Source organism: Glossina fuscipes, unplaced genomic scaffold (assembly GCF_014805625.2).
Source record: "Glossina fuscipes isolate IAEA_lab_2018 unplaced genomic scaffold, Yale_Gfus_2 121, whole genome shotgun sequence".
Taxonomy (NCBI): Eukaryota; Metazoa; Arthropoda; class Insecta; order Diptera; family Glossinidae; genus Glossina; species Glossina fuscipes.
This window is the reverse complement of record NW_023998464.1, coordinates 8524009-8533012: the sequence shown is the minus strand read 5'-3', so window position 1 is coordinate 8533012 and position 9004 is coordinate 8524009.

Below are 9004 nucleotides of genomic sequence, written 5' to 3'. Positions count from 1 at the left end.
GCCACATCAACTGTTCGCGGTAATCGATAGCGATCAAAAGTTAAAATAATCCTCCCTGTAGGAGAGCGTGTTTTTCCGTCATCATTCAGTTTGGTAAATTTATATACTTCAGTCACTCCTTGATTGCCCATTTCGCGGACAATTTCATCTTCCGGCGCATGCTTTAAGCAAGGGGCATAAATTACGCCTCGAACCGAGTTAAGTTTCTCATGTAGTTTAGCTGAAATAGCACATAGATTAGCTAAAGATTTGGCCTTATGAGCTTTTCGGTTGCGCGCGGGTTCCCAGCGAGGACCAGTAAATTCCCATCGCGTAGAATCGACATGGAGTCGATGTATGTTGTAATGCTATCTAGAGCTTTTTTTTATAGCAAAAGGGCTAATTTGGGAAATTGTTCTTCTAGCATCGGTTGAAGAAATAACAATATATTTTTTATTAATAAGGGTTATATCGCTAATTGGCAACACCGGAAAATCGGAATTTTTACTTTTTTTTCGTTGGGGGGATATATCACTTAATAGATGAAATCTATTCGAGTTTTTATCTGGCGCCCTGGGGCCATTATGCCATTATGTTGTCTATTGTTTATTATTTGTGAAATAACCACTCACTAGAAAAGGTTTGGGAAACTACTGAATAAAATGTCAGATGTTTTTAATTTTTTTTTGTTTTTTTTTTTTTTTTTTTGTTTTTTAATGTATTTAAAGGAAAACACGTACGGTATCCGCGATGAACACTTTTCGCAATAAACACACAAAAAGTTCAATAAATTTTAATAAGTTTGAAAACTTTTAAAAACGTATAACGCAATATAGAAATTAAATTGCAAAAATTTTTTCACAAAGAGAAAAATATGACCACAGCGCTTGAACAGAGTTGCCGTTCTGTTCTTTACATAATTTGTATACACTCATTCGTACATGCATTTTTATGTTGCACACATGGAAATTTATCGAAAATAGCAGTAATGATGATTTCCCCACATTTCTTTACTCGATGCAAGCAAACCTTTTTTTTTACGTTTAACAATTACTTTATCCCTGCCGACTTGTATTTCTTTTATAAAGTTCTAGTTAATAACTTCTTTTTCCATTATTATCAGACATTATTTTGCAAAACTGTAAGCTTTAAGCGCTATTCTACCTTCTTTACACGCGAACTTTAAAAAAATCTCTCACATTAGTTGCTGTTAGTCTTTTGTCCTTTTTTTTTCTTTCTTTGCACTTGAAGGCTCAATTTTAAAAAAAGTTTTATTTATACGCTTTTAGACCAAGCTCGCGGACACGTCCGCACCTCAGCAGAGGCCAAGTAATTCTCCCCTCTATCTTCGAAACAAAACACAGACAAACTTCTCATCCCTGCTCAATTCTTCTCTTCTTCTTTCTGTTGCTCTCTATAGCGGCTTGCCGCTACTCTCGCAAAAGCAAGCAAAGTCCCGCAAGAACATGCGATTTTGCTTATTCTTGTGAAAGCAGAAGAAAAAGGGAATACCGCAAAATCACACGATTTTGCCTATCTTAATGAAAGGGAAAAGAAGAAGGCAACAAAACAATTATATCCCGCAAGATCATGCGATTTATAAACGGTACCACAAAATCACACGATTTTGCCTAACGGCATGCCGTTATTGCGATACTTGCGGTTGACACAGGCCGACAGACACTCTACCCAAGGTTTGTTCGCGGCCGTTACACACGTTATTCTTATATATATATATACATACTTATATATACATACGTGACCGTATGAATTTATTTGCAAAGAATTTAAAGGGAACTGGAAAAAACTTTTTTTACAATTTAACATTAAGTAATATAAAATTTCTCCTGGCGAGAAGTCATGGAAGTGGGCGTCAATTTGCAAGAGAATTTAATCTGTGCAAATTTGCTGGCGATTATCGTCAAATGCGCTCTCCCAGTTACGTCAAATCTGGCGACAATAAAATTTATTTCGGTGGCAACAAATATGCATTAGCTTTGACTATAAAGCAAGAAAAGTTACCATAAATCTCCTTGTAGGGTTGCGTTTATAAGAAAACATTTGCAAAAAAAAAATGTAAACAGCTGTGAGTAAATGAGTTATTTCAAAAATTTAAAAAAACAATAAACGATGTACGAAATTGCATTTGCGATTGTAAAAAAAAAAGAAAAAGGTAAAAGTAAATACAATTTTTTTTTAAATATTCAACTAAATTAAGCTAAATATAGATTAACACAAATTCTACATAACCTGGTTTTTTTTTTTGTATGTTAAGATGGACCAAGCCAATAAATTTGTGGCTTAGATGTCCAGATAACAAACAATCGAAATTATTGGTAAGAAATATATATAAGAGGCCGTACTAGCTATAGCCGATATGTTAAGTGTGTGTACAATTGTAGATTGTTGAGCAATAGGTAATGATTGAACGCAAAAAATAATTGAACTTTCATTAAAGCCATAAATTGACGTATTGCTTCATTGAGAGTGTATTTGAAGGACAAAATTGTCCCATTAACTTGAGCCCGTTTTGCATTAAAGGCAGCTTTTTCATCTAAAAAAAACCGCATTGACGAGGTATCCATACAAGATCACAGTCATCCACTTGAGATTCATGTAATGCATATAAAACACATATTGATTCTCTGCATCTCTTTTATTTATTAGGAGTAGAGCTGACCTGCCACCCGAAAAAATAACAATTGTTTTAATACCATCAGAAATAGCCATCTTATTAGCATGTCCGATGGAAAGCAATTCTATAACATTCGAGAAAACTTTGATTCTATGCACGATTTTAGATAGATGCTTGACTACCGATTACATTATGTCCGACGAAACCGTCAGTGGCATATATATCAAAGTAGTTGTTGTAACAAAGAAGAAGCTTTTCATGACATGAGATCCTCATACATACGAAATTGACATTTTGCTTTGAGGTAGATATAGAATCAATGTTCGTGAAGACTTTACTTTTGTTGGTAAAAAAATTCCAGAGAGAAACTGAATTTATCTTGTCAAAAACATGACGCAGTGATGACAAAATATGTAACTGCAAGAGACAGTGCCACTGAGAAATACAATTTCCTGACAACAGTAAGGACTCATTGACTTTAATTAACTCTTTGCCGGTACAAAGAAGAGCTTTTTCGGAAACGGGCCATTCACCAGAAATGACATTGGGAATATGTTGAGGAGTTGAGAGGGGTCAGCTCAGTACAACGTTTTAATATTCGATTTTCAAGTGTTTGTATATGTTTCGTAATATATTTTGGGAAGTTACAAGATGCAAAATGTGCAACTTCAATCTTAGAGCTGACTAAAGCTTTGTACACAATCAAAGCTTTTTTGTAAAATAAGCCTGACAATCGTTAGTCATCAGATTGATGATATTGCATTCAGATTGACAGTTTCCTAATGTCCACGAAGAGTTAGGCTGACATTTAAAATTCTACCGAGAAATCGAAGAGATTTCGAATGTTTAACTTTAGTTCCTTTGATAAAGAACTTGATTACGCGTTTAGAACCTTTGGCAAAATAAATAAGATTAGGTGAGAAGGACCCACTATCAGAGAAGTTGGCAGAGTTGATCACGAACTGAAAAGCTCTTTGAAGGAAGGAAGGAAGATCAACTTTAGACAGACGGTGCATAAGGAAATTGCGTGAAATGAAATTTTCTATTTTTTGATCTCTTAATATACTAAAATAACATAATCTTCAAAACCTTTTTGTATATAGTAATCAGAGAGACAGGCTGATGTTGTTTTAGCTGTTATCTTATCAAAAAATCCGGACGAAAATATTTAAAGTATACATTATTTTAAAAAATTTTCAAAAATATCTTTTCTTTTTCAAAATTTTTTTTTCCTTCTTAAATTTTCGTTTTCTTTTTTTTCCATAACACCGCTAAGACACGAAAAATGTTATTCAACTGCCGTTTGCTAAAAGTCGTCTTGTCTCTAGTATTGACGTCGAAAGAATGGTAACATACGATTGAACGTAAAACACAATCTGCTATTCATTGCATTTTGCATGCCCGTTGGGGTTTAGCATATGTAGTTTATTTATGCAAAATAAACAAGTCAATTTTGCTTTCGCGTTTCATTCACAATTGATACAACACGCCATCTCTGCAAACGGCAATTGGATAATTTTTGTTTTTTACCGGTGTTAGTGAAAAAAAAAAGAAGAGAATTTAAATATTTGAAAAAAGGAAAAGAGGCTTAACAAAATAATAAAATAACCAAAGAAAACAATTTTAAAGGAAGAAAAGAAGGGAAGGAAGAGGAATCTCTCGTGAGAAAAAAATTGAAAAGCAATATATATATTAAATTTTTTGTTTTTTCGATGTGATTTTTTCTTTTTTTTTTTTTTTGGTGTTCCCCGGGATAACAACCGAAACAACATCAGCCCATCTCTCTATGGAGACTGGGTCTGATTTTATAACAACCGATAGAGACTGTTTTGAAGATTTTTATATGAATGCCATTGGGCGCACCAAGAGATCGAGGATGGATGAGAATAACCTTCTTTCATCTCCCAATGGAGAGGATAACGCAAATGTTTTAATTATGCTTAGTAAAGCGGCAGTCGACAAGCCCTCTGATTTGGGCACTAACACTCAAATCATGAGATCAATTTGTACGATTGCCTTTCGAAGTGCAGTTTCGCCGTTTTCGTCGAAACGTGTGCAAACGCAGAAGGAAATCGCAACAATATTAACTCCAATCTCTATTTTTATGATTACTTGAAGGATTTTAACATGTACGGCTTACAAGAATTAAAAGTTGTCAGCAGGGGCAGAGCCAAACTGCTTTTCAGCTCTGCTGCCAATGTTAACAATTTTGTTACGAATAATGAATTTACTAAAAAGAATTTGAAGGCGTACATACCGAGGTCTTTCACTGATAGATTTGGAGTCATTCGAAACATCCCATGCACATACAGTGTCGATGATATAATTAAAAACGACGTATCCGATATTCCGCTGTCCGTTTTCAAAGAAGAAATCCCAACAACAAAGATGAGTGGGTTCCCACAACCAGCATCAAAATTGGCTTCAAAGGGAGAGCCCTTCCTAAGTCAATAAAATTTAATTATTGTTCAATTATTGTTGTATTTAAGAGTTGTGTATTGGTCATGTGTTAAAATTCTGCAAAGCTAAGGAGAGCAGGCGCCTTAACTGTAGGAAGTCTCCGAAGTGTGTGAACTGTGAGACGATGAACTGCTTGTCCTGTGGTTCAAGTGAGCACAACAATCTCAAGTGTTGCCGTAACAGGGAAATCGAATCGAACATCAACAGGATCATGGTAATTAAAAATCTCTCGTATAAAAGAGAATTTTTCGAATATCTCGATGACATCACGTATGACGACAATTTCCCTCCACTGGGGAACACGTCTGCAATTTCGACCAAGGATAATGATCAAAATGACAACAAAATTTTAACCAAAAATAAATTCAATGCTGCCGTCAAAAGGAAATCGGTTCCTTCCAAATCTCCTCCCAGTTCACGCACCAAGCCTTCTCTCAATTCACCCTCCAAGCCGTCTTGAAAGATTAATTCTCGCGATTCAAGAAAGTATCCGTCCGATAATCCCTCATAATCTTATTAAAGAATTTGAAGAAAAAATGTCTGTCTGTGCCATTTCTGGCCCCGTTCAACCACCCAGAGGAAATCCGCTGGGGTTCTTTCTCAAGTTTTAACATGATATCCTTTTTACAATATAATATTCAAAGTGTCCGACGTAACCTATTTTTTCCAGATTTTTACTTAAACTCAAACAAGATTGATTTCTGCATCTTAAGTGAAGTTTTTCTGAAAGATGAAAATTGTTTCGAAGTTAAAGTTTCGAATTATACCCCAGCGACCAAATGCTGAAATGATGGCTATGGTGGTGTTAGTATATTAGTTAAGAAAGGTGTCAATTTCAGACGTATTTCCTACAACTCTGCCGTTGACATCATCATCATCAAAACAATCAACCTGAAACCGAATCTTTTCATAGCCACATACTACTTTCCACCCAGTCTCAATGTGCAAACCTTTCGTGGTGAGATTCAGAAATTATACGACTTTCTTGACGGTGAACAAAATGTGATTCTAGCTGGAGATTGCAATGCAAGACACCGCCTGTATGGCGATCAAGTCTGTACCAACAAAGGCAAAATCCTTGTAAATGCCATCAATTCCAGCAGTTTCAGTGTCTTAAATAAGGGCAATACTACCTTTCCCTGTAACCGGAGCGATCGCACGGCGAACAGTGTCTTGGATCTAACTTTCTCGAGTTCAACTATTTCATCTTTCAACTGGAACACATCCAACGTTTCCATTGGCAAAAGTCAGCACTATCCCATTTTATTCCACATTTGTAACAATTCCATTAAGAAAATAGAAAATTTCATTTCACACAACTTCCTTATAGACCATCTGTTTAAAGTTGATCTTCCTTCTGATTTATCATCAATTCAAAGTGCCTTTCAGTCTGTGATCAGGTCTGCTAGAACCAACTTTCCTGACATTGAGTCCTTCTCACCTAACCCTTGGTGGAAGTCTTCTCTGTCAAAACTTTTCCACAAATACCAAGCTGCAAGGAAAAAACTAAGTAAATATGCCAATCCACCAACTACATTGAATACATGAAAACGCTGAAAGAATGGAGGTCTGCAGTTAGAGATTTATGTGGTAACGGTAACCCGCGTTCTTCCTTTGAGGCTTGCCTCCCAAAAATGCTTTGACCGTTTACAAACCTCTAGTCATGTCCAAAATTGAATTTGGACATTCCACATGTTGCAATTTCCCAAAATATATTGAGAAACGTATACAAGCATTTAAGAACCGAATATTGAAGCGTTGTGCTGGGCTGACCCCCTCAACTCCTCAACATATTCTCAATGTCATTTCTGGTGAATGGCCCGTTTCCGAAAGAGCACAGGAGTTAATTAAAGTCAGGATGATAAATCCTTACTTTTCTCAGGAAATTATATCTCTCAATGATACTGTCACTTGCAGCTACACTTTTTGCTATCAAAAACTTCGTCATATTTTTGATAATTTAGATTCAATTCCTCCCTTGAATTTCATTACCAGCAAATGCAGAGTCTTCATGAACATTCTCGAATCGATCACTTCCTCAAAACAAAATGTCAACTTCTCTTGTATGAGGATGTTATGCCAAGAAAAGGTCCTTTTTAATTACAACAACGGCTACGATATATATGCCACCGACGGTCCCGTCGGGCATAATGTATCTGGCTTCTCGGCCATGAAACATCTATCTAAAACAGTACATCTATCTAAAACAGTACAAGTGGCGAAGGAACTTTCCTCAACTTTTATTGAGTTGCTCGTCATTCGACTTGCTATTAAGGTTGCTATCTCCGATGGTATCAGAAGATTTGTTATTTTTTCTGACAGCAGGTCAGCTCTACTTCTAATAAATAAAACTCTTTTATACCGAGAATCAATATGTGTTTGATATTCAGAAGATGTTGCATGAATCTCATGTGGATGACAGTCACCTTGTTTGGATACCTGGCCACTGCGGCTCTTTTTTAAATGTAAAAGCCGACTTTCATGCAGGGACAATCGTCCATGGGACAATTTTGTCCATCATATACACTCCCAATGAAGCAATTCGGGCAATTCGCAACCACATCCTTCAACAGCTAAACGACGAATTTAAAGAGATCGCGCGCGTCAAATCCGATCGTCTTTTCTATAAATTAAATCCCACATTTCAATTCAAACCCTTTTCTTTTAATTCCTGGGAAATCAAAATTCTTTATAGACTCATGAGTGGTCACACTTATGATAAAGTTTATTTAAAAATGATTCGCGCTATACCATGTGATGTTTGTGAACTTTGCAATGTTGTCGAATCTGCTGAGGATCTAATCTTCAGATGTCACAGGCTTGATGACATTAGAGTTTCCTTGAGCTTCTTCAAGTTATATGGCTGTCTCCTCGATCTCTTTGCAGCAAAAAATGTACTTCATCTCGTGGAACTAACTTGCTTTATTAGAAAAGCTAATTTATCCTTTTCGGATTTTTTTCTTTTTTCCTCTTCCTTCCTTTTTTTTTTTGCGTTCAATCATCTTCTATTACATACCTTTTCGTTTTCAGGCAAAGTTTACAACACTGTTTGACTTTCAAGAACTCAACAAGCACAATAACACACACACACACACAATTACTCTTAACATGCGGGCTCCAGTTATTACGGCCGCTCTTTTTTTTTTGTACATAATTGTGACCAAAAATTACGACAGTTTATTATCTGGACATATAAGCCACAAATCTATTGGCTTAGTGCATCTCCATTCAACATACCAAAAAAAAAAAAAAAAAAAGGTCAATTTGAGTCTCACATTTTACATGTACCTGATTAGCCTCGATAATCAATCTGGAAAACCAGACGATAATCGCCTGCTTACATGACTACCTTCCTGATCCAGGTTGCAAGTGGACCATTGCAAACATGCATAAGTTTGGCAACCGATACGTTAACAAAACATTATTATTTTAAATAAAAAATTAGATATAAAGAATGAAATGTTAGTTTAATTACAACATACGTAAATCGCGCATATTAGGCAAAGTTGCTTTAATAGACTTTAAATAGTCCAATAATAAGAATAAGTGATAGACATCATTTATGTTTTTGCAAACAACTCTGAGCGGGCTAAACAGCTCATAATTGCATTTACGTTGACTAAGCTTAATCAAGATAAAGTGCCTAGAGAAGCGGTTAGGGACATTTACACTTATCTCACCAAGTAATACAGGCAAGTCGATAGTGCCATTTATTACTTCGATTAAGAAAGAAACCCCAAGAACAAATCTACGTTTCTCAAGTGACGGTAAGGATAATAGAAGCAACCTATTTTCATAGGGGGGAAGAGAGGCAATCGGCAACCAACCCAAATTCCTAAGGGCAAACAGCAAGAATTGCTTTTGAAAAGATTCAATTGAATTTACATAGCATCTACATGCAGGAGACCACACAAGGGAGGCATACTCGAG